General features: G+C 42.2%; 1 long non-coding RNA gene across 1 annotated transcript in view; it reads left to right on the top strand.

Moving 5' to 3' along the window:
* LOC127009761 (uncharacterized) overlaps positions 1 to 27,154 on the top strand; it is a 94,034-nt gene that overhangs the window by 45,409 nt on the left and 21,471 nt on the right. The window contains exon 2 of the long non-coding RNA XR_007762253.1: positions 26,466 to 26,756. This is a non-coding gene — a long non-coding RNA (uncharacterized LOC127009761). The remainder of the gene's footprint in view (positions 1 to 26,465; positions 26,757 to 27,154) is intronic.

Genomic DNA, 27,154 nt, shown 5'->3' with positions numbered 1-27,154 from the left:
TCCCTGCAAGTTGTTACCATTTTTATGTTTTCTATTAATGTGTCTGTCTTGTGCAAATCTGGGAAGGGCGAGGCAGTTTAGCGAGATTGGTGTTGCACGATAACGCCATGAATACTATTGTTTGTGGTGCGCGTGGGCTGGTGCAATCCATCTCCCCGGCCAGCCGATGCGTCCCTCCCCGCAGGCCGCCCCACAGTGACGTGCTCTTGCTCGGAAAATCCTCACTGACTCCACCTCAGGGATTAACGAAGCTTATCTCGTGCTCTGCGTTACAAAACTTTTCTCTCTACCATTTGTATATGAGTGGCAGTTTTCCTGAGACTCACACTGTACATATTATACAATTAGGAAGGTGTAACGTACTGCTAAATAGTACAGGACATCACATAGGATGAAACAACATTATTTCATCAAATTTTATTTCCGGTAAATGTATTTAATAAGAGCCTTGGAAGTGGTCGGTCAAAGGTTTGTGTTGCTAAGCCAATGGACATGAGACTGAACTTATTTAAGGGGGGCCTCAAGGCACAAGACTTTACTAAACATTCATATAATTCCGATTTCCACCTGCTTTCAGCCATCATGGACATCGTAGACCAAACTGCATGTTACCTAATTCTCTCTTTGGCCGCCACTTTCGATTAATATATTAGCAAGATCTTTCCCAAGACAGAAAGAATTCGCGCGGTAATTCAACAGTCGGACCAAAGTCGAATATCGGCCAAGAATTGGAAATGGACTCAGGCAGATCTTCTTATGCGTATAACTGATATCAGAGAGACAGCCGTAAGTGGAAACCGCGAAATTGCAGAAGTCACGATAGGCAGACACCCAGGTGGGGAGATGATATTAAATAATTCGTTAGAGTGGGGAGAAAACACTAACATCAGAGAGGTTGAAGACGTTGTGAAAAGCCTTTGTTTTGCTCTGAACTACAATTGTCTGAGAAAAGATATTATGTTGATGGCAAATACTACTGTGCATTTCTTTTACTTTAACCCCTTGACTGCGGATTTCCTATAAGAAGACATCACCAAGCTACAGTTATGTAACAAAAAGTGGCTGCTACAATTCAATGAAGAAAACTGTATAGTCCTGCACCTTGGGAGGGGATATCCAGCACACCAATACCACATGGGAAACACTCCACTATCCACCACAGAGGCAGAGAAAGACCTGAGAGTATATGTTATGAGGCTACTAGTGAAAACCAAATCTGTGCCAATCGCAACGGACGTGTTAAGAGCAGCCATAACTGACATTTGTATTCCTCCACCTGTCTCGACGCCTTCACCTTGTTGATATGCTCGACATTTTTTTCTGGGGCAAAATGAAGCATATTGTCAGTGTTATCCAGTGAAATGAGGGATGTAAAAAAAACCATACATTTATATACATAATGAAAAGAGCGCCCTAAGCATGTGTCACAATAATGTTTCTTCCGATAATCGCCACATCGTCCAACACTCCCACTGGGCTCGAGCGGTATAATCTTGGTGGAGGCACAGTTTTTGTGTCTCAAGTGAGGGTAGTAGACTTAAACCTCTCTTGATTTTTTTGGTTTATTTATATATGCCTCCCACGAAACATTCAAGAGTTAAATCAACGTATGTGCTTATCTTTGTATTTATTCTTTATATTTATTTTATACACACACTGGTAATATTTCTTTGGTTTCTGATTCACAAAACTGAGTGAACTTCCAGTGTATTTAACATTTACAAAATCTGTCACTGGTAAAATTCCAAGTAAATGTAAATAGATAAATATGAAAGCTCATGAAAGTCGGAATAAGTGACATCACCTGCTTTGTGTAGTAAAAACATGCTTATTCTATTAATAAATCTGATACCCGCAACATGGCGCGGGTTGCTACCAGACGCACGCAAACATCACGCGACTTAGCGCGGGGGTTTTGGATGTGAAATGCTAATGCGAGGAACATGCCAGCACATTCATGTGCTCTTGCCGACTGCAAGTTTTCTATATGGAAGAGAGTAGACAGATACCCATGTATGAATAAGCTGAAGGACAGGGGAACACTTCTATCCCATAAAACACAACCATGGAGACGAAAATCATGCGAAACGAATGTACAGAAGTGTGTCTTGGAGAGGAACATAACCTTCACGTGTCTGCCCCAAACATTTCAAGCAATGGCCCTCCCAAGCACACCCAGACCCAGAATACTTTGCTTACAATGACTGGGGAAGAGCACCCACACCCAGAATGAAGAATGGCATACAAATCGGGTCTTTAACCGGTGTATTGGCGCGGGCTTCCTGCGCCTGGCCGACGTTGTCGTAAAAAATATGAACGTGTTTTCATATTTTGATTCTGTTGTTTATTGAATGTTTTGCACAAGAAAAAGAATACTTAAAATATTAGTGACATTTTGGAATGTAATATTCTTTACGAAACCAAATAGTTACATTACCTTCTCCTGGCTACGAAACATACTGAATCCACGTCATGTGTGGAGATGTTAGGAGGGCGTACTGATCGGTACCTTCAAGATAAAAGCTCGCAAGATTTTAGAAGTGTTTACTTTCTATATAACTTGCTGTACCGCCTGAAAGACTTCTATTCTCTCCCTAAGCACAGTCTTCGCTACGTGTTTCCGGATCGGTTTAGGCTGGGAACAGAACAAACAAGTTTTTTTCAGTCTCCGGGTTTCCTTCCCTCTGCACCTCTCCATCATCCCAGTCATCCAGTCAGTGTTGTACAATTTGATCTATCATACAACCATTAGGGAGAAATGGGATTCTTTTCTAGTCATTTTATGTATTCAAATAAATAACTTCCTTACAGATGCAGCATAGCTTGTGTCTTTTCAAATGTTTGATCCATGCAGTTTTTCCCCAAAATGGTAACAGTAATACTTTTTTCCCGTTAATATTAATGGAATGCTTAACCGCAACACTTATAATTTATTCAAAGTGATGTTTAATTTCTTCGACTCTGTTGATACAAAATGGTCGATAAAGCTTTATTAGAAATTTGAAAGGACAATGTTTTGTAGTTTTATCGTATTAGCGGATAACAACAACTCTCAGAGACGTTCTTTTTTCTTTTGAGTGTCTAGAGTGCGGTTCTTTTGTTTGTTCGTGTATTGGTCATCTGACAAAATCTATTATTTCTTATATCACTGTAAATAAAGGGCAGCAAAGTCACTCTTGATAAAGTACAGAGTTGTAAACTGCGGCTTTAAATACTTTTAAGAGAAAAAGTTACAAAGCAGTTTTGCTCTGCAACCAGTTTTTTTTCTGCATTTTATTGGCAGCATTAACCCATTAGCTCCGCTACAGGTAATATTATCTTTCTCCTGTCCTGCTGTGAGGAGAAGTGCAACAAAGCACACACTCTGTTATACTGGAGGAGGAGCGGAGAGGTCAAGTAAACGCCCACAGCACAGCCTCAACAACTGGCCATCTGTTTGTACCCCGAGTGGAAAAGAGTCACGGGCAATATAATGTCCTTCGAAGAAAGACAGCCAGTAGTGTTTATAGATGTGGCTCATGATTTCTTGAGGGACCTGAAACGTATCGTGTGTTGGTGGTAAATATTTGCCCAGAACAAGACACGAGCAATCACTAGGCGTTGAAGATTATACTAAAGATGATAAGAAACTATCAACTTTCACTATACATATGTGTATGTGTAGATGTATTAGCTCTTAATTTATATATGATATGTACTTAGTAATGTCTCCCATGTGTGTGTGTGTGTGTGTGTGTGTGTGTGTGTGTGTGTGTGTGTGTTTGTGTTTGTGTTTGTGTGTGTGTGTGTGTGTGTGTGTGTGTGTGTGTGTGTGTGTGTGTGTGTGTGTGTGTGTGTGTGTGTGTGTGTGTGTGTGTGTGTGTGTGTGTAGAATTACCACTATTGACAGGAAAGAGAAGTATTAGTTAGAACTTTCGTATATTACATCTTCACACAAGTGATCACTTGTGTGAAGATGTAAAATAGTAATAGTAATTCTACACATATGTCTTCGGTGAAGTGCATATATATATATATATATATATATATATATATATATATATATATATATATATATATATATATATATATATAGATATATAGATATAGAGAGAGAGAGAGATATATAGATAGATAGAGAGAGATATATAGATATATATATATAGATAGAGATATAGATATATATAGATATATATATATATATATATATATATATATGGGTCTTGTCCGCCCTGCTCTGGAGTATGTATCTCATGTGTGGGGGGCTCCACACACACAGCTGCACTATGCAGAGTGGAGTCAGAAACTCATAAACTCCCTTCCTCTTACCAGCAGTCTCGTACCTCTGAAATTCCACCGCAATATTGCAGCTCTTCTCTATTTTCTATCGATACTTTCATGTTGACTGCTCTTCTGAACTTTCTAACTGCATGTCTCCCCCCCTTCCGCGGCCTCGCTGCAAACGACTCTACTTTTGCTCATCCCTATTTTATCCAGATCGCTTATGCAAGAGTAAACCAGCTTCCATATTCTTTTATCCCTTCCATTGGTAAACTCTAGAATAGCCTTCCTTTGTATGTTTTTCCTCCTCCCCTCAAGTTAAACTCCTTCAAGAGGAGTGTAAAAACCCTTCTTCACCCGAGATTGTCCTCTCTTTCTCTCTGCCTTTGTTCGGAGCTTTTTTGTTTATGTTTATGTTTTTGCCCTTGAGCTGCCTCCTTTGCTGTAAAAAAAAAAAATATATAGGTATGTGATCGAGGGATCGACGGAAGCACGTGGTGACCCTAAAGGCCCAGGTTCAGGTCTCACCTAACAGCTGGCAATTTTCAGCCATCGCCGAGAGGCTGTACCTAAATTCTGTCCAGATCATCAATCGGTCCCTAATTTCAGCGACTTGGGCAAATAGGAGCAGGGTGGGGGGAGGGGCAGTATGAGACATATTAAAATCATGTATCACGGCAAGCTTTTAAAATTAAATTTGACAGCGCTAATACTTGGTGAACGGCCTTTCCTGTGGATCATTTTATACCACTTATCTACAACTAGTATGTCTCTTTTTGTCTATTTGTTGTCCTGTCTCCTACATAAGTGTCCTAACCATTACCATTCCTTCATTTTAAAAGACTGTTATAGGGGCTACTTTTGTGTGTATTCTTATCCACATGTAGTTTGCATTTTTCTAACCATTCTAGTGACTCCAATCACTGTGCTAGATATTCACTTCTCTTTGGGCACTTCCTAGCTCTCATTGTACAGCCTTGGTCAAGGTTTTTATCTCTGGTCGATACGTCTTAATGAGGAGAATCCACCGACTGAAGATCCGTCTGCCTAACGGCAGAGAGCCTGGCAACCAGTGTTGTGGTAATTAAATAATTAAAAGTCAATCACAATTAAAGGTAAAATTACTCTTTCAGATTTTCAAATACAATTTCAACTACAGTCGCTGCTTCAGGATAATCACACATTACTATTAAAATTTAATTACGCCTCCAGATATTCAGGAAAAATGTCAATTAAAATGATTTCATCTGTATCACAAATTACAACTGCAATTACAATTACTTCGAAACACCGAGCAAACATTCTAATTTATACTGTATTTAGTTTTAAATACTTCAACAGAGCGCAAAACAATCCGTTTTATGCTTTCAAGAACAGTCAGACAACTGCAGAACATGTCTACGGGTGCCTAAACCAGCACAAAATTCAGGTGACACTCAGGTTACAAACAAGCTTCTTTACATGGTCTTACTTCAATGTTGTCACCAAAATCTGCTCTGACACTGAAAAATAATGTTTACTATACTAAACTTAAGCTTTGTGGTCAGTACAGTTTGTCACTTAAATTTTGAAGTTAAACGCTCAGTTACAATCGCATTTACAATTCCTTTCCTTCTAAAGTAAAGTAATGTTGGGGGCATACGCTATAGCTGCGCGTGGCCTCGGTGCTCATCTTCCGTCGCAGCTCTGATTATACCCCATTGGCGCTTCAGTTGCTGGATACCCGTGATCATGGCGCGTCATCATTGTCCCTCCGAATGGTGACTTGTCGGGAATGTAAACAGAATAGGAATGTAAACAGAATAGGAATAAGATTCTCTCTCTCTCTCTCTCTCTCTCTCTCTCTCTCTCTCTCTCTCTCTCTCTCTCTCTCTCTCTCTCTCTCTCTCTCTCTCTCTCTCTCTCTCTCTCTCTCTCTCTCTCTCTCTCTCTCTCTCTCTCTCTCTCTCTCTCTGTCTCTCTCTCTCTCTCTCTCTCTCTCTCTCTCTCTCTCTCTCTCTCTCTCTCTCTCTCTCTCTCTCTCTCTCTCTCTCTCTCTCTCTTTTTCATGATATCAAATAAATATTGCACATTGCAGAACAGCATTAGTCTAGAAACAGAGTTAAACAAAAAGACGTCGATAACATAATCACGACTTCATTCCCTACTTAACATGAATAAGACTATGCGAACATAAGCTTTTAAAGGAAATGTAACACGACGGAAGAGAATTCCAATAACGTTTTCCCGGAACTCGTGATGTGCCTTAAAGTGCAAAGGGTGACCGTCGTGAGCCAGCAAGTGCAGGTGTAGGGAGACACTTGAATGCGGCTATAGCGAGCGATACGGTTGAAATAAGACAGTATACAATGGCAAACTGATCAGAACAATAATTTTGCTTAGAGTAGGACAATTAGACTATGGTGCACGACTGAAGCTGAAGTAAAATTTAGCTGGAAAACCTTGTAGAGCAATACGATGGTAAAAGTATGAAGAGGGTAAAATGAGAACATCAGATAAAGGTTTAAAGCATGAAGTCTTGTGGTATTTTGATATGCATCCACACGTCATCTCAAACAAATGCTAACTGACCTGACACCAACATATTTGCTTACATGAAGGCAGCCATGATTGTGACATTTATCTCCAATGCTTTACTATATAGTGACCAACGTGTGTATGTGTGTGTGTGCGTGTAGGGGGGAGAGAGAGAGAGAGAGAGAGAGAGAGAGAGAGAGAGAGAGAGACACACACACACACACACACACACACACACACACACACACACACACACACACACACACACACACACAAAGAATCATGCAAGACAAGTGGAGCGCCCAGCGAAAGCCTCAGGAGCTAAAAGCCTGTGCGGTGCGGATATTGTTCCTGGTCGGCGTGTGACTATTGGGAGTGACAAGGCGGAAAGACAGTTTAAAGCGGAAAAAAATGTCGTTTGCTGTATTTTGCTCGCAGGATGCTTCTTTTTTTACTGTTCGGTCTCCATGGAGGTAACATTCGCCAATCAGTATCAGATAACGTTAACATCTCCCTGGAATTGTTTTGGTTCTGCATTACTGGTATTGACGTGTTTATCCTTTAATTTCAACATCGTCTTTTTTTTTGTTATAATCAGTACATTCGTTGTGTCATGACGCTTTTACGTAAAATTATCGCCAAATCGACACATGAATACAAAAAAATGCTGTCTGTTCTATCTCTATATTATATCTATGACATCTCACTATGATATGATATATATTAATATGATGAGAGAGAGAGAGAGAAACTTGAGTTGCTGAGTGACACCGTAGGTGAGAGCATCTCCATACCATTTCATTTGAAAAGCGTTTCTTTTCAAATTCAAGCACTGCGTTTTTTACGATACCGAGTCTTGTGGTGGTTTTATTGTCTTTGCTACAGAAAAATAGGAAGCAAATTCCCAGGCCGCTACTTATTATGGGTTGCGGAACGTCACGCCCACAGCTGTTGAACAGAAATCGAAACTGCCTGTGCTGTAATTACATTGGGGACTGATACTTCTCGAAGGACATGAAAAATAAATCTACTCGGGAATATATATTAATGTCCAAAAACCTACATGGGAAACGAACCCGGGACCTTCAAAGGCGAGGTGGACTCTACACCGGCAAGCCACAGGGTGCCCCACGGCTGCATGTCTTCGAGGTCCTTATCTGCGGCTTGAGACATTACACAACCAACACTGTTAGTAGAGCGGCTGTGGCTGAGGCTCTTTTTATCTCGTGTTGCCCCAGCAAGGCAAACGTTCCCGAGTCCAGTATTACATTTTCACATTCATTGCACACTGTTTTCTCAGGTTAGTATAGCGGTGGTTCTCGAAAGGCGAATTTTAGGTATAGAAAGTCTTCAGTTATGACGACACATTCCGTTCAAACACTTCGCCACTCACGCCTCGCCGCACTGATCGAAGAATTAACCGTTTAAGGTTAAAGATGAATCTGTCTTTAGTTGCCTGCGTGCAACTAGTAGTTTAGCAAGGCAAGTGTCTCCTTACCTTCATCCGTCCTCATTTGATTTATATATCTATTCCATTTGAAACTGCTTTACTACTTGGCAAGTCAATTACCGCGGCCTTGTAGTGAGTCGTTTTATCCACGGAGTAAACTCAAGCTCCCCCATTAGTGGATTTCGTGTGCTCACCCGCCGCTCCAGACTCTGCACAGCCGCATCATTAGTGTGGATGGCGGCGACGGGATGACGCCCGCCACTGAGGCAGTGGGCGTGGCGGGACAAGGCAGAGTCTCGTTAGGCTCACATGCCCACACGCTGAGAGGCTGTGTATGTGTGTGTGTGTGTGTGTGTGTACGTGTGTGTGTGTGTGTGTGTGTGTGTGTGTGTGTGTGTGTGTGTGTGTGTGTGTGTGTGTGTGTGTGTGTGTGTGTGTGTGTGTGCGCGTGTGCGCGTGCGAGCACATGTCGGAAGAAGGCTGACGAATTTACGATCTGTCCTTATCTCACCTTCCTCTTGTCACACTTTTTCTTTCGTATTTTCTCTCCTCCACACATTCTTTTTTCCTTACCCTCCAGTTTCTGTCATCCATGCATATTCGTGCATACGTTTTCTCTCTCACCCTTTCTCACCCTTCCTCTCCATTTCTTATGATCTGCTCTGAAAAAATAAGGAACGCAGGAAAGACATTGGCACATGCGACTCAGCTTTGCTCTGCTCTGAAAAAAAAGGTAAAAAAGACCCTGTAGGCACATGCGACGCAGCTGTGCTTAATGTAGGTCGGAGTTCAGAATCAACCTACCGGAAAAGCCTCTTTCGATAATGAGATTTCAAGCATTCAAGTACTTCAGTGTTTAGAGTGTTATTCATTAAACCCTGCTACAAAATTATTCGCAATGTACGTGCGAATTTTGGTATCGTCATCGTTATCATGCGCATTGTCTCACTAAACCCACCATTGTCATCATAATAATCATCATTACTCTGAACCCGAATATACTTTGAAGTGTAAACTAGAAAACGTTCACCAACATCAGCTGACTACTTCCTTGGAAACAACTCTGAAAAAATCTTGTCCCGCAGCAAACACAGACGATAAAACGGCTAGGTTGCAAGCGGTTGGTTCTTGGCGGCAAATTAAAACGCTCGAGTCGAACAGGGAAACCTCAGCGCCAGCAATTATCACAAAAAAAATAGAGCTTATAATAAATCAGCTCTTTTTTTTTAACTAGTGATATTATGAACACCTCAAAGGGACGGACATGTTTCAAAGTATTTTATCTCTTCAGCACGTCAAAAATGTGGATCGCAGAAAGATAAACAAAACGAGCGAAAAATCAAGCAATAACCAACAACTAATGGAGAGGAAAACAATAGGTCTCTGCTTTTTATCTGGCCGTGAACGAAAAGGTATTGTTTTCAGATGGATATGTAACCAATTTTGCACCAAACGAAAACAACACATTCCAACCCTTTTTTTTATTATCTCATGAGGATGCAGTATTTGATATTTTGAATGTCTCTTATCTATCTATCTGTCTGTGTGACGGTTATGTCTGTTAGTCTTCCTAGCGGCAAATCTGCATCGTTTTATTTACCTATGAGTTGAGCGATATTATTATTTGATGAGAGAAAGAAAAAGTGAAAAGAAAAGAAAAAAGAGAGAGAGAGAGAGAGAGAGAGAGAGAGAGAGAGAGAGAGAGACCCACACACACACACACACACACACACACACACACACACACACACACACACACACACACTACCAATATCGACAGTATCATCAAAACCATTGTCAGAAAAAAAAGAGAAACTATCGGCATCACAGTTGACCTTTCTTGTTAATGCATTCTAAGCCCGTGACCTTTCAAACCTATCCATCTCTCCACTGTCCTTGTAATCTATTCCTATGCACTGACTTTTCTATTGTTGGAAACTTTTTTTTTTTCATTTTCTGCTTTTGATTTATGTAACCTAACCTAACCTAACCTAACCTAGCCCCCCCCCCACCCACCCCCCCATCCCCCCTCCCCCCCTAGTCTCCAGCAGTGCGTGTCTTGTCCATGTGTCTTTGTTTTGTGCTGCAGAATCCTAAGAGGGCAGCTTTAGTTTAATATTCAATCATTTCACTTTTTCGTATACGTCTTGGAGCCCTCCAGTCAAAACATTAATTATTACAGAAGCAGACTGGAAGTTTTTGGTTATTTTTCTCATGTTTTCATTTTAGGACAATTCTCTCCTACATTTCGTTTCCTATATTTCTTCAGTTATATTGCCAACTATTTCATCACCGACAACAAACGTAAAAAAAATCTTCCATGCTCAGTCCCAGTTTTTATTAGGAATTAATTAATGAACTGAACAAATGCTCTAAGTCCCTATATTCTTTGCTTCGGAGTATTTTTAGACAATAACTCAGAATTCATATAATATATGTACTTGTATATATTTATCATGTCAGGTCTTTTTTTTCAGTGAGTCTTTTTGAGCGGTTGTGAAGACTGGATCACACATTACATTGTTAACACCTTCATTATTTCGTTTTTATATATCAAAGAATAGGAAAAAACAGGGGCTCCCCGCCTGAACAAGTAAGTGTGTATGGAAAGGCCACCACACACACGCAGGCACACACACACACACACACACACACACACACACACACACACACACACACACACACACACACACACACACACACACACACACACACACACACACAGGCACACACACACACACACACACAGGCACACACACACACACACACACACACACACACACACACACACACACACACACACACACACACAGGCACACACACACACACACACACACACACACACACACACACACACACACACACACACACACACACACACACACACACACACACACACACACACCTTCAAGCTGCCCTCCTCTCATCATATCTCTTTCCACACTCTTCGTAGCTCGTTAGCCTTCCCTCCCTCCACCCACACTCCCGCCTTCCATTCCTGCCACTCTCCCTCCCGCCCCGTGCCTCGTCGCCCGACACCCCCGGTCATGTGTTCGGCACGAACCCGTCGCAGATAATTCATGTTTTGACACACAGCTTAAATTTGGGGAAAACTGTATGATGTTTTTTACATGAGAATGAGATTGAAATATTACAACAAATTGACGCGGGAAACATGAAGCACGTGCACCTCTCTAGTGTGCCTTTGTAGGTACAAGGTTAATTAATAACAGCTTTAGAACAAGAGTGAAAAAATGTTGTAACATAATAAAATATATATATATATATATATATATATATATATATATATATATATATATATATATATATATATATATATATATATATATATATATATATATATATATGTATACCCTTTTCATTAATGTTTTATCATCATCGTCATTATCATAATTCTGTCTAGACAAACTACATTAGGCCAGTCGGCTCACACGTGACCGCTCATGTGAACCAATAAAATTCAGTGCCTGCCCTCCTCGTCCGTACAGATATCTAACATCAATTTGAAACTTTGTCGTATTCACTCTCATTACACAGTCCTTTATTTGTTCCATGCATCCCCTAGCGTGCAGTGTTTCTGAGAATATTTGTTAACCTTTGTATATTTGTTTTCTGATTTAGCTCATTCTCTTTACCGTGCTCCTAAACTCTTCGGAATCTATTTGGTTTTGCGGAATTTCCTCTTTGTATTTTTCCGGCACGGTTTGAAGCGAATCTCCAGGGAACGCCGAGCACAGATCAAATCGTGGAAAAGTTCATGCCTTGGTCAGGTCAGCAGTGCAGGAAATGGCGAGCTTACATTATTCTGGGAGAATAAGAGATGCTTGTGCTCCGCTGCATGGGACGCTCACTCTTTGAAGAGTCATATTGGTGGTCTCCTGCTCGTGTGACAAAAGACATATTCATCGCTATACCTAGTCGTTAGGACACTGGAATTATCATCCGTTTGTAATTTTCATTCCGTTTAAATGTTCCAGATGCCGCGGGCGCATTTACACTAAAGAATTCGACAGTTTTTTTTCTACTTTTTTTTAATCAAAACTCCTTCTCCGTGTTCCTGCTTGCTTGTTTCACGATTTCCTTCTGTTAAATGCACGACACCCTGATTAAGGACTTGCAGTTCCTCACCAAGCCTCTTTGCTTAATTGGTACCTTCAGCCTCCCATTTAATATTTGGTAGCGCTTCCATAAGTACTAACAAATCAACTTTTATTCTCAAAGCCCATGTAGTGTAGATGCAAAGGATGAGTAACCAACCGTGGCCTGGTGTTGTTGTTATCAAGCCTCGCTACAAATCTGTTGTCCATGTTCGATCCTGGCCATGAGCAGTCGACGCCCTGCTCACCCAGCTCTTCCTCCTCCTTTTTGGGGAGTTTTTTTTAATGTGTACCGGGAGAAACCTTTAGAAGGCAAACTGTGGTAACCTTGTGCACAGGCTCAAGGGCCAGTGAGACGGAGATTAGCACCGAGGCCAGGCGCAGTTTAGTGTATGCCCCCAACTTTACCATTACCCTGGATATTCTCTGCACCCCTTGCTCCGGAGTGCCTCTGATCGCCGCCGTAATAAAGTAAGGCACGAGTCCAGCTATTTATTCTACTCAACAGATGCATTGAGGAGGTTGTGTATGTTTTGCCGCATTTCCAAAAACAAATTCTTGACAAAGGCAGTTGTGTTTGTTTTGCTTCATCACCAAAAACAAATTCTTAATAAATGTATAACTTGAAATGATCTTGACAAATGCATACCTTGAAATTCACAGCACCCTCCTCGGAACATTAACATATTTCGTTGGGCTGTATTATTGTTGGGTGCCACAAAGCAGTTACGACCGAATGAGACCCACTGTTGTTACTAATGGCGCCTGCCTTTCCGCACTTTAATCATTACTATAGTCTCCTTAACCTCTGCTATCTGAACACCGGCCAGGGGGAGGGTGTTTCACTCGGACAGGGAGTTAGCCATGTCCTGTTGGTCCAAAGGTACTTGTCCACTGTGCTCAACATCATCGATCCGTTGGTGACACTACATGGCTCTGTGGTATTATGATAGTCTTCTCCTGGGAACGACCTGGGAACGAAACTCAAAGCTGTTCTTCTCCAGAGTTTGCTAAGCAGGTAAACTAGTGTTGTCACCTTGAGCTCGAACCATGATAAACTTTGTCAAGGGTGGACCAGCTGTTGTTGTGATTTTTTAATTGCATCATTCTAACTATGTGGGTGTATGGTTAACAGCACTAGTTAACGTTATATTACCAACATTTCTTTAGTCGCCCTCAATCTAATGATGCTTTATTGAAACATCGTCATCAGTTGACTGGATTATGGGCAGCCCTAAATCAGCGTTTTTTTCTACTTTTTAAATTATATTCCAACTCACTGAAATAGTTGTGTACAATAATATTACGTCTACAGTTTTTGCTGGTAAAGCGGATTTTATCACATATCCTTCTGGCATCTTTTAATTTGCTTACGCTGAATGTAAAGGAGAAAATTTCGAGTTTTCTCCCGTGCTCGTGGCAAGGCCATGGAAAATTGGTTGTTCGAGTTCCTTGCAGGGCCGGAGCCACCTAACACCGGTCATTTGGCGGGTGGAAAGCCGTCCTGAAGGGGAACACTCGAGACGGGCGACTCCTTTGCCTCGTTTATTTCCCATTCCGTGTTTCCTTTCCTTCCTGCGCCAGCCTCCGTCCCGTCCCCGCACCGGCATGTCCCCCATCCTGACCCCCTAATCCTGGACACACACACACACACACACACACACACACACACACACACACACACACACAGACACACACAGACACACACACACACACACACACACACACACACACACACACACACACACACACACACACACACACACACACACACACACACACACACACACACACACACACACACACACACACACACACACACACACACACACACACACACACACACACACACACACACACACACACACACACACACACACACACACACACACACACACACACACACACACACACACACACACACACACACACACACACACACACACACACACACACACACACACACACACACACACACACACACACACATAAACACACACAAACAAACAAATACACACACAAACAATCACATTTTCTCCACACACCAACCCCTCTCTCTCTCTCTCTCTCTCTCTCTCTCTCTCTCTCTCTCTCTCTCTCTCTCTCTCTCTCTCTCTCTCTCTCTCTCTCTCTCTCTCTCTCTCTCTCTCTCTCTCTCTCTCTCTCTCTCTCTCTCTCTCTCTCTCTCTCTCTCTCTCTCTCTATCTCTCTCTCTCTCTCTCTCTCTCTCTCTCTCTCTCTCTCTCTCTCTCTCTCTCTCTCTCTCTCTCTCTCTCTCTCTCTCTCTCTCTCTCTCTCTCTCTCTCTCTCTCTCTCTCTCCATTTAACTACTATACACTTTTACTTTCTCAGCATTTTTTCCCTTCACATATATTCTTTCTCTTTTTCCTTCTCTTTCTACGTATGGTCCACATGTTTTCTTTTAGTTAATTTATCCTTCCTGCTGTCCCGAGGTGGTATTGGAGAAGTACCAAAACATATCTTTCTGGGGATCGTTTATTAGAGCGCCTTTTGTAATCACATAATAGGACGCCACGGAAATCAAGGAGACAAAAGAAAATTAATGTTTTGTCTCTAGATCTCGTCCGCTCCCCAACCTCGTTCTGTTTCCTCTTATCGTTGTAGGGCGTGCCCGTGACCCTCAAGGGGTCCGCCAACATGTATTTGAACCTGCCTCTTGTTGGTGTTCCCTCCCAGCTCCTCGTACGCGTAAGCCTCGGTGTGTCTGTAGACCAGCCTTTGACGCTATTCATCTCATTGTGAGTGCGTCCTTGTGATCCGCTGTAATAAGGCTCGTTTGTTTGTACTGTTACATGTGTGTGTTATGTACACAAGAACTTCTGTGAGACTACATGTTTCTTTTTTTTCTTTTATAAGATGAGGCCCTTTTACCATTCATATATCTTCAGGGATCCAGTGGCTGAGCCCATCTAAAGCTGACGGGGCCCTTGCTGCCCCACCAAACATTCCAATTCTTTTGTTTGAAGCTGCTTTCAAGTTAAGGGAGTTGAATAATATGTAGACAGGATTAAGCCGTACCAGGACAGTTTCATGCTGCTGGTGACCGCTCTTGAATGCTACTTCAGTGAAATATATATATATATATATATATATATATATATATATATATACATATATATATATATATATATATATATATATATATATATATATATATATATATATATATATATATATATATATATATATATATATATATATATATATATATATATATATATATATATATATATATATATATATATATATATATATATATATATATATATATATATATATATATATATATATATAATAAAACCTTTACTATGATTTGAAGAGAGCGTGAATCTAAATCCATTGATCTGGCCCACATTGATGCGACTTGACAAAGTTTCTTTCGCGTCCACCAAACGGAAACTGAGCGTATGAATCGGAATGGTGAAATGATTGTTGAGTTTGCAAGTGAAATGGACCTCGAGAACTTGAAAACACTCCAGACATCAGCCACGCGTTTCCCCACTGTTCTATTCATCATTTTCTCGTGTATTATTTCGTTCGTATTTTTTTCCCTTGCTTCAAAGTGTCCCCAAAATTCAAATAACTGATAGCACAGTTTCAGTACCATACAAGATGCCTCACCGGACGAGGAGTCCTCAAGAAACACGCGAGTGACGATGCTTGTTATCCCTGTGTTGCCCTAGTATGTGTATTCTTTTTGTAACTGATGAAATAAAATGTAGCAGTTCCAAAAGCACCAAAAATTCGCATCGTTTGTAACAGTGATCGTTGCGCATGGCATCAGAGCTAGTACACACACATTAAATGCTGCTCATGCACGTTTTACAAATACATTAAAGCAGATTTTCCGTATCTTCTGAGCAGAATGGTCCTTGAGATTTTCGTTGGAAGCTTAGGATGTTTATTTTTTTTTCTCTCTTTTATTTGAGTTCCATTTTTACTTCTGGCAGACCCTTCGCTCCCTTACCCTTCAAGCTCTCTGCACCTCAGGCATCCAGGACCCTTCACACCCACCCCTCGGTCCTCCTGCTGCCCCTAAGTCCCCCTCTCACGTCTCCGGCCGCCCCTTCACCTCGCCTTCGCCTCTCACGCCTCACGCTCCGCTAACGATACGACGGAGGCAGCCCTTCTCTCTACGCTGCGAGGGAAGAACGACTAAAAGTTTTATACGTATGCTCATGGATGGACAGAAACAAAGAACAGAGGAAGGAAGAAAGAACAAACGAAAGAGGAAAGAAAGGAAGAAAGAAAGATTTGACTGAGTGCGTAAAACAAAACTTAAGCTAATTGGATAGATAGACAGATAAACAGATAGATAGACGTAGGTATTTGACTTGGAGAGGAAAAAAAAAGGAAGAAAGAAGAAACGAAAGAGGAAAGAAAGGAAGAAAGAAAGATTTGACTGTGTGCGTCAAACAAAACTTAAGCTAATTGGATAGATAGACAGATAAACAGATAGATAGACGTAGATATTTGACTCGGAAAGAAAGGAAGAAAGAATGATTTGACTGAGTGCGTAAAACAAAACTAAAGCTAATTGGATAGATAGACAGATAAACAGATGGATATAGACGTAGATATTTGACTTGGAGTTGTGTAGTTCTCTCCGTTTTAGTGTAGGCAGACTTGAAAGTGGAAAGCTGTGAGGGGGTTTAAGCCGAGGGTAATAACACGTGCTAAAGGCGCCGGCAACAAACATTGGGCTTCTATGGAACAAAAAAACTCCCCGCACTCAGCACCAAACACACAACAATATCCTCAGCTGCGAGAATATTTGGATCGCCTCGGAGAAACAATAGGTCCCTCGGCCATTCTCTCCTCCTCCTCGGCTTCCTATTCCTTCCTCTCCTATCTCCTCTTCTTCCACTTGTCCTCCTCGTACCCTTCCTCCAACTCCTCCACATCCTCTTGTTTGAATTCTTCCCTTTCCTATCATCTGTACAAATTTGTGTTCGTCCTCTAGAATTCCTTCGCCTCCTTCCTTCTCCGCTTCTTGTTTCCTCTCCTTTTCCTTGTTCCGCATGCATCTTTTCCTCCGCCCTCTCTTCGTCTTCACATCTTCAGTCTGGTACAGCGGCTATAACTCTGTCCCTCCCTTGCTCCTCGTCAGCTAAACTTGCCGTATACTGTCCTGGCGGAAATTGGCCACTTGCCTCGTATAAATTTGTCTTCTCTTTGGTTATCGTGACACGCAAGTTTGTTTAGGAAATACCTGGGGTGACTACTAACTTGCTCACCATTGATAAAAGTTTTGTGTCTCTTAAATCCTCATCAACTTCATGAACCGTCATTTTCAGCTGGGATTCATTTTACTGAGTCAGTTCCTCAGTTATAAATGGATGTCAGGTGAAAGGAGGTATATTTTTTTTTTAAACCACATGCATTAAAAACCCATCCTTATGCCTTAGTAAGAGGTCAAATTTGCCAAATATTTTTAATCATTCCAGTTTTAAGATTTGTCGTAGGAATTTTGTACTTAGTCTCAGTTGATGATGCTGAACATTCCAAAGAACTGAACGCAATCACTCCTTTTTACTTTGTTTCTACCTTACGGTCTGCCTGTCTGTTTATCTCATTGACGGTCTGTCTATGCCTTTCTACAAGCTACCTATGTACAGTATGTTTATTTTTATCACTTTCTCGTGCTCGGTGACTGGCTGATCGCCTCTGTGCATCACTATTTCCCTGTGTCCTTGATCTTACGCACGTGTCTCTGTGTATCCGTCCATGTACATGACTGTTTCGAGCCACTTCACAATATCAGTGTTAAGTTTTCAATACAGATTTCAAAAATATATTTCTTCTTCCTTTCCATCTGCTGTTGCCCCTTAATGATGCACCTCGTATTTGTCCACGTGCAGTAATATTAATCAAATCCGAGTAAAGTCAAAGTAAATATAAAGCCGTAACTTCCTGTGAGCCCCGAACTCGCCAACAGTCCTCCATGCCGTCCTTTCTCTCATGCTCGCCGCCGCTTCTCGGAACTTGTCGCCTCACCGCCTCCCGCCCTCACTGCACTGCGCTCGACTTTGATCAAATTACACCTCATTATTTTCTATTTACTCCTTCACCGCAAGAGTCCACAGTAACTTCTTTAATTTCACTCTTTAAGAAAAGCTACGCAGCACACTTTTCCTTATTTCCATCCTTCACTTCTGGTCTTTACTTTAAAATGCTCCTCTTAAAGGGTTACATATATATAAAAAAAAGGACTAAATAACTATCTCTAAGGGAAAAAAACATATTAATATCCTAGATTCCTCTTTCCTCTCTTTAAAGTGACTTCCGTTCTTATCTTATCTTTCATTCCCTTCTTTATTATAGGTTCTTAGATATTTCAAATTCTAACCTTCGTGACTTCGAGCGTGATAAAAATGCCCGAGTAGATTCCATTGCCTATTTTATTTTCTTATTTTTCATTTCCTCCTTTATTCCAGGTTCATTGATATTTCAAATTCTAACCTTCGTGACTTCGAGCGTGATAAAAATGTCCAAGCAGATTCCATTGCCTATTTTATTTTCTTATTTTTCATTTCCTCCTTCATTCCAGGTTCATAGATATTTCAAATTCTAACCTTCGTGACTTCGAGCTTGATAAAAATGCCCGAGTAGATTCCATTGCCTATTTTATTCTCTTATTTTTCATTTCCTCCTTCATTCCAGGTTCATTGATATTTCAAATTCTAACCTTCGTGACTCTGAGCGTGGTAAAAGTGTCCAAGTAGATTCCTCAGTAAGAGACTAGTTTAGGGAAGACGTGAGTACCTCGTCGCTGGGGATGGAGGGAAGTACGAGGAGGACGAGAGCATTTCCACCATCCTTTCCAAATATTAGCTGTAATTAATGGTCTGCAGAGTGAGTACACCGATCCAGCAGGCAGACTGGTTATAAACTTACTGGCTTTCTGTTTTAAGTGGTGTTTCCATTGACCAATGTTTTATATTTCCTCCTCCTCCTTCTCCTCCCCTGCATCATCATCATCATCATCATCATCATCATCACTCATTCTCATCAGTATCCTCATCATCATCATCATCCTCCACATTCCTTCTCATAAACACTGCTCCAATATATAGTGCTGAGGAACTATTAATGCTATACTTCTGTTACTACTACTACTACTAATAATAATAATAATAACTAGACGCATAGCACACGGAGAGTGCACACCTCCGCCAAAGATCGTCCTGAAAATTGGTATGGGCATCATATGGAAGCATTTGTTTCGAAATTTGATGAATTTCTTTTTGGGGGGAGCGAAAACTTTGACCTTGGGCAAACTTTTCGAGGTCAAGGTCAAAGTTCAAGGTCAAGACCATGCAAGGTGCATCATATGGAAGCATTTGTTTCGAAATTTTATGAGATTCTATTTTTTTGGAAACCTTGACCTTGGGCGAACTTTTCGAGGTCAAGGTCAAAGGTCAAGGTCAAGGCCATGCAAGGTGCGTCTTTCCATGAGCTAAAATATGAACCAAGTCTGAAGTCCCTACGAAGACGAGAATCGAAGTTATGGCCAATCTGACGTTTTGTGCGACCTTGACCTTGACCTTTGACCTTTGACATCAAAATTTTAATGGGTTCTATTCTGGATGGACACGAAGCTTCCCTGAAAAATTGGTTGAGATATCCGCAAATTTGTGCACAGGAGACTGCTCACGAACAAACAAACAAACAAACAAACAAATAAATAAATAAACACACTGACCGGACCGAAAATACAACTTCCTTCCGACTTCTTTGGCGGAGGTAATAATACTAACTACTACTACTTCTACTACTACTACTACTACTACTACTACTACTACTACTACTACTACTACTACTACTACTACTACTACTACTACTACTACTACTACTACTACTACTACTACTACTACTACTACTACTACTACTACTACTACTACTACTACTACTACTACTACTTCTACTACTACTACTACTACTACTACTACTACAAAACACAATAGCAACAACAACATTAACGATAACATAAGAAAGCCGCTATTGCTACCACCGCTCCTCCAGACAATTTTCCTTTTCCTCGTCCTAATTTTCCTCTTCCCCTCCAGCTTTGTATTTTGTCTGTGTATGTGTGTGTGTGTGTGTGTGTGGTCGTCGTTGTCGTTATTGTCGTCCTTTCTGCTCCTCCTCCTCCCTGTCCTCCTCCTTCCCCTTCTCCTTCTTCTGGCAATCCTCCGTCTCGTCCTCCTCCTCTCTGATCCCTCTCTGTTTATCCATTTATATTTGTTCCTTCCAATTTAAACTTGCCGCAAAAGTTTGTGCCGTCGCTGGTGTAATCAATTACTTCCTCTTCTCGTTCCGGCTCCCGCAAATAATTAGTTCCCACGGACGCGTTTGGGATCCGATTACGAGCGGCAACTTCGTATTTTTGTTCGATTACCAAGTCGCCTCGTTTCCATAATGCGTTTTAATGTCATGATTCAGTCGACTCATTTTCTTTCCCTCTCGCATCGTTCTCTTACCTCATTGCTGTCGCTATTTCTTGCATCCCTCTGCTCTGCTTGTGTCTCTATAGCAACGATTCCTCGAGGCCTGGTTCTGTAAATACCTGCATGGATGCTCGGCACACAGACCCACCCAACTGTTTATCCTTCCTCTCGCACTCAACAATTCAGCCTCCCTCTCTCACCCAGCTGTTCATCCTCCCTCTAGCACACAACAAATCATCCTTCCTCTCATATTCAACAGTTCATCCTTCCTCTCGCACACAACAATTCACCCTCCTTTTCTCACCCAGCTGTTCATCCTTCCTCTCGCACACAACAAATCATCCTTCCTCTCACATTCAACAGTTCATCCTTCCTCTCGCACACAACAAATCATCCTTCCTCTCATATTCAACAGTTCATCCTCCCTCTCGCACACAACAATTCATCCTTCCTCTCACATTCAACAGTTCATCCTTCCTCTCGCACACAACGATTCACCCTCCCTCTCTCACCCAGCTGTTCATCCTCCCTCTAGCACACAACAATTCATCCTTCCTCTCATATTCAACAGTTCATCCTTCCTCTCGCACTCAACAGTTCACCCTCCCTCTCGAGTTAATCTATAAATCGGTACCTGAGGAAACATGAGGAAGGTAAGCTGTGGTAACTTGTATGGCACACCTCCTCTGTGCCGTGGGATAAAGGGAAGGGCTTTTTGCTCACCACAGACTCCCAAAGAGACAGATATAAGCTCCCCTGCTCTTTCTGTATGTTTGTTTGTCTGTCTATCTCTTTCTGTATGTCTCTATTTGTGTCTGTCTGTCTGTTTACCTGCTTATCCGTCCGTCTCTCTCTTTCTCTTTTTCTCTGTCTGTGTCTCCGTTTTTCCTTCCTTCCTTCCCTCCTTCATTCATTCATTCATTTCATCCTTACTTCCTTCATTTTTCTTTCTTCCTTTATTCAATCTTTCCTTACTTCTTTTTCCCTCTTTTCTTCCATTTTTCCTTCATTCTTTTCTTCCTCCCTTTTCCTTACTTCTTTCTTTCCTTGATTCCTACTTTCCTTCCTTCTATCCTTGCTTCCTACTTTCCTTCCTTCCTTCTATCCTTGCTTCCTACTTTCCTTCCTACTTTCCTTCCTTCCTTCCTTCCTTTCTTCTTACCCTCCTTTCCCCCCTACTCTCCTTCCTTCTTTCTATTCCTTTTTCCTTCCTTCCTTGCTTCCTTTCTTGCTCCTTCCCTTCCTTTCTTCTCACCTTCCTTCTCCTCTATTCTCCTCCCTTCCTTTCTTGCTCTCCTTTTTCAATCCTTCCTTGCTCCCTTCCTTGACCCCTTCCTTTTATTCCTTCGTCTCTTTCCTCCCGGTGTCGTGTCTTCGTCCCTCACAGCACACTACATTTCATTCCCTCCTTTTTTCCTCTCTCCACTTTTTCCTCCCGCCTCTTTCTTTCCAATCTATTCCCTCCTTTCCTCTTCCATTCCTTTCTTCCATCTTTAGGCTCCTTTTTTTACCTCTTTCATCTTTTATTCCCGTTCAGAAAGGGAAGTAGGGAAGTGTGAGGAAACTATCAATAAGAAATAAACATAAAAAAAGAAAATTGAGAGCTTGTTCCGTACCCAAAACTTAAACGGAAAGTTGGGTTGATCAAGTAATTCACCTCAAACGGATATAACCAACTTTTCCTTAATGGACTTTTTTATTTATTTTGCTTTTACCTGCTTTTATCTCTTCGTTTTTCGTGGAGTTCCTTTGGTGGCGGTGCTGCTGCTGCCCCTGTCTTGTTCCTACCCGAACTTTCCTCTCGCCGATCAAAGAAAGGGAAGGAGGCTGTGTACGAGGCGAGATCAAAGGCTGCGAGAAGGAGGATCACAAAGACACTGATAAGGTTAAGAATCTGTTGCTGCTGACACGAGGAGGAAAATAATAATAACGGCAACTTTTTTATATCGGCTCCTCCTTACCTCTTTGTACCTTTGACGCTTCACCAAAAAAAAAGCCAGTTCGTTCGTTATGTAATTCGATATAGACCTTTCAGTTTTATTTTTTCGGGGGACGGTGGAAGGTGAAAGAAGGTGAAAGTCAGAAGATCTCAAAAATTTCATAATCAAAAATAGATAATAAAAAAAACTGAACACCTTATTATCCAGGACATGTTAAGCTTCGTCTCACAATCTCTACTCTCATGTCACCAAATAAGCCTTCTAATCATCTTCTATAATCTTCTACGTATTTTGTCTCGTTCTCTTTCCACTTTTCTCATTGTTTTCGCTTTTAATTTATTTTCCCTACGTCACAGGTGTTTGGGGAATGCTGAACAGGTAGCTTATAATGTCCGGATTCCTCCCTCTCAACATGATTCGCCTCATAATACTGATGATAACAGTAAAAATAACCAAAACTATATCATCCTCTCCACGGTTGCAGGCGCTGTCCAAAATCAATGTCCCCACGGTTGCAGGTGCTGTCCAAAATCAGTATCCCCACGGTTGCAGGCGCTGTCCAAAATCAGTATCCCCACGGTTGCAGGCGCTGTCCAAAATCAGTATCCCCACGGTTGCAGGCGCTGTCCAAAATCATTCTCACCACGGTTGCAGGCGCTGTCCAAAATCAGTATCCCCACGGTTGCAGGCGCTGTCCAAAATCAGTATCCCCACGGTTGCAGGCGCTGTCCAAAATCAGTATCCCCACGGTTGCAGGCGCTGTCCAAAATCAGTATCCCCACGGTTGCAGGCGCTGTCCAAAATCAGTATCCCCACGGTTGCAGGCGCTGTCCAAAATCAGTATCCCCACGGTTGCAGGCGCTGTCCAAAATCAGTGTCCCCACGGTTGCAGGCGCTGTCCAAAATCAGTGTCCCCACGGTTGCAGGCGCTGTCCAAAATCAGTATCCCCACGGTTGCAGGCGCTGTCCAAAATCAGTATCCCCACGGTTGCAGGCGCTGTCCAAAATCAGTATCCCCACGGTTGCAGGCGCTGTCCAAAATCAGTATCCCCACGGTTGCAGGCGCTGTCCAAAATCAGTATCCGTGCACTGCGGCTGGCACACGCGTCGGTCTGTGGCCTGTAGAGCGAAACGACACGGGAAGTTATCATTATGGGCCGCGTGATTGTGTGTAGCCGAACAAATTCCCGCTAACGACATCAAAGCAAATTAAAATAAGTTTGGTGTGGCCGTGACATGTAATACAAATAAAATCCGCACAATAGTATTCGCCAGTTCATTGATGGTAAATGTGTCTGCCTCGTTCACACAGCTGCATATCAATTAATTATTTCACTCTCTCTATCTATCTATTTTTATCCGTCTCTCCACCTCTCTCCTCTCCTGTCTCTCCTTGCACACTGATAGACCGCAAACATAATCATCTCTAAACTGCTTCCTATCTAGTAACTGTTTCCGTTCCACTCTCTCTATATCTATCTATCTATCTATCTATCTATCTATCTTTATCTATCTATCCGTTTCTCTCCTCTCGTATCTCTCCTTCCACACTGATAGTCCGCAAACATAATCTTCTTTAATAAAACTGCTTCCTATCTACTAACTTTTCCCGTCTCTCTCTCTAACTATCCATCTATCTTTCTGTCTATCTCTCCGCTTCTCTCCTCGCCTATCTCTCTCCTTCCACACTGATAGGCCACAAACATAATTATCTCCTCCATTTCACACACACCTCAGCAGGAATTCGATCATAGGCTTTCGTCCTTCGCGCAAATCCAATATCGACTTTCATACGCGGCGGTCTCGAGTCTCCACGTCGGGAACTCTATTCAAACTTTTGGCCGCGTGTTCCAACTCTAAATGTGTGTGTGTGAGGGAGGTGGGGGGGGGGGGGGGTGAGTGTGATGTGTGTGTGTGTGTGTGTGTGTGTGTGTGTGAGTGAGGGTAAGACAAGGCGTGACAAGACAGGACAGGACAGGACATGATAAGAAGAGACGAAAGGAGACAGGAGAAGAAGGGAAAGGAAGGGAAGAGACGGGGAAATAAAATAAAAACAAGAAGAGACGGAAAAAGAAGAGAAGAGAGAAGAGAAGAGGGACGTAAAGAAAAGAGAGAAGAGAAGAGAGAAGAGGGACGTAAAGAAAAGAGAGAAGGGAAGAGGGACGGAAAAAGAAGAGAAAAGAAAGGGGAAGGGTGTAGAGAAAAGTCGGCATGGAGAGAAAGAAAAAAGTGAGCAGAGAGAAAAGTGGGCAGAGAGAGAGAAAGAAAGAAAAGTGGGCAAGGAAAGAGAAAAGTGGGCAAGGAGAAAGAAAAGTGGGCAAGGAGAAAGAAAAGTGGGCAAGGAGAGAGAAAAGTGGACAGGGAGAGAGAAAAGTGGGCAGAGAGAGAGAGAGAGAGAGAGAGAGAGAGAGAGAGAGAGAGAGAGAGAGAGAGAGAGAGAGAGGTGGCCTGGAGAGTGGAACGTGAAGAGAAGCGTTAGGACAAGCGTGAAGAAAAGAGACGAGAAGAGAAAAGACAAAAACAGACAAAATGAAAGAAGGAAACAAGGATCTATGACGTGTTAGAATCCTGAAGCAATAAAAAAAAGGTTGTGTTATCATTACTCAACATCGGAATACGTAAGTCACATAACGTATATCATCCCCATTCCTCGAACGCCCTGAAGGCTCTCCGGATTAGCACACGTTGTATATTGTCGATATCTTAGCGAGGCCTGGAGGGGAGGGAAGAGGGAGAGGGAGGGGGAGAGTGCAAGATCTACAGTATAGCCACCTCGTATTTTTACCGCCCCGCCCTTGTCCTGCCCTCCCTGCCCCACCCACCCACGCCTCCCACGCCTTCCCCTCTCTCGGGATTGTACTGCCTCGTCCTCCACATAGTCGTCTACTCGTGCGTGTCCAGGGAAGGGGATGAGCTTTTAAAGAAAACCTTGCTCCCAGGGAATGAGAATAGATCTTGACGTATATACAATTTCGATGCCTTTTCCGTGACGGTTTGATCGGTATTTCCAGGGATACGACCAAAAGGAAAGTGTAGGTTCGAGTGATATTGCGCATTTTTGTGATGTCTGAGGAATATAGTTGGTCATGTAACTTATTGGATATGGTGGAATTTTTTTGTGCTAGATTTTTTGAAGTGTGTGTGTGTGTGTGTGTGTGTGTGTGTGTGTGTGTGTGTGTGTGTGTGTGTGCGCGGAAGTAAGTACGCACCCTCGGGACAAGGCTTTGGAACTGTCGGCTCTTGATCCTTTTCTATCCCTCGCTACTCTACGGGTTTTACAAGCCTTTCTTTGCACACATACATACATATTTCGGCTCCAGCACACTCGCATCACCCATCGACACACACACACACATATACACACACACACACACACACACACACACACACACACACACGCACACGCACACGCACACACAGCACAATGCAATGCAACGAAACACAAAGCAACGGAACAGCACACGCACACTCGTAAAACATTCAGATAGTTTTTTTTTTTATTCGTTTTTACACACAGAGAAACTCTTTTATTAGAGTTATATCTGTCACGTGCCGGCAGTGACTGTGATAGTTCTTCTGCTTTCACTGTTAGCATTATTAAGGTTTGTTGTTTTGAATATAGTTTAAAGAGCATTATATCACGTTGTATATTAAAATTTGGGTCAGACTGGTCAACTTTTTTGGACTTACCTTGCGTTTTCATCCTCAGGTCCCGAAGATGGGTGTGGCGGCGATCCCTTCTGGGTCACGAGGGTACTACCATGAAATAGCCTCCGGGTCACTCCACGACGGCAGGACACGGGGGACTGAACCTCCGCTAAGCCCCTAATGTTACCCCCCAACTATCGCCTCTTGGCACGGTAGGCGCGGTTGGCGTTACTACCATCGAAGCTAATGCGACACTACTCAGTCTTATCCGACGTTCCGACCAGAAGCATGTAAACCTCTATCGGAGTCACCTTTACCCATGGCAGCTACAACCAAACAACTAATCAGAAAGGTAAGGAAGGACATGTGAGTTTTAGCATGATTGAATTAGCCTCTGATGCTCTGACCCACCCTTTCGTATTACGCTTCTCCCCCGTCCTCTGAGCGTCTATAAGAGCGTGTATTGGCTGATCGTAATGACGTTTAGCCACCCGGGCGTCGAGTTGCTGGGCCTGGCACTTTCTCCTTATTGCAAAATCCGGGCGGTTAAATTTGCCATTTTACGAGTTCCTGCAGCGACACGGGACCCCAACACACAAACCTGAATAACAATATACTATGTCGAAGGTTTAGTTATAAAGTTGAAAACTCCATTATATAAAACCCTGGAAGGAACATTATTTTAGCTCTGCATTTTCATTTCGTCAGAACTCCAGCCATTAATAACTCGATGGATTGGCAAGGACGGGG

The sequence above is a fragment of the Eriocheir sinensis genome, chromosome 41, assembly GCF_024679095.1.
Source record: "Eriocheir sinensis breed Jianghai 21 chromosome 41, ASM2467909v1, whole genome shotgun sequence".
NCBI classification, from domain to species: Eukaryota; Metazoa; Arthropoda; class Malacostraca; order Decapoda; family Varunidae; genus Eriocheir; species Eriocheir sinensis.
The sequence above is the reverse complement of the archived record's forward strand: the minus strand, read 5'-3'. Positions and strand labels throughout refer to the sequence as shown.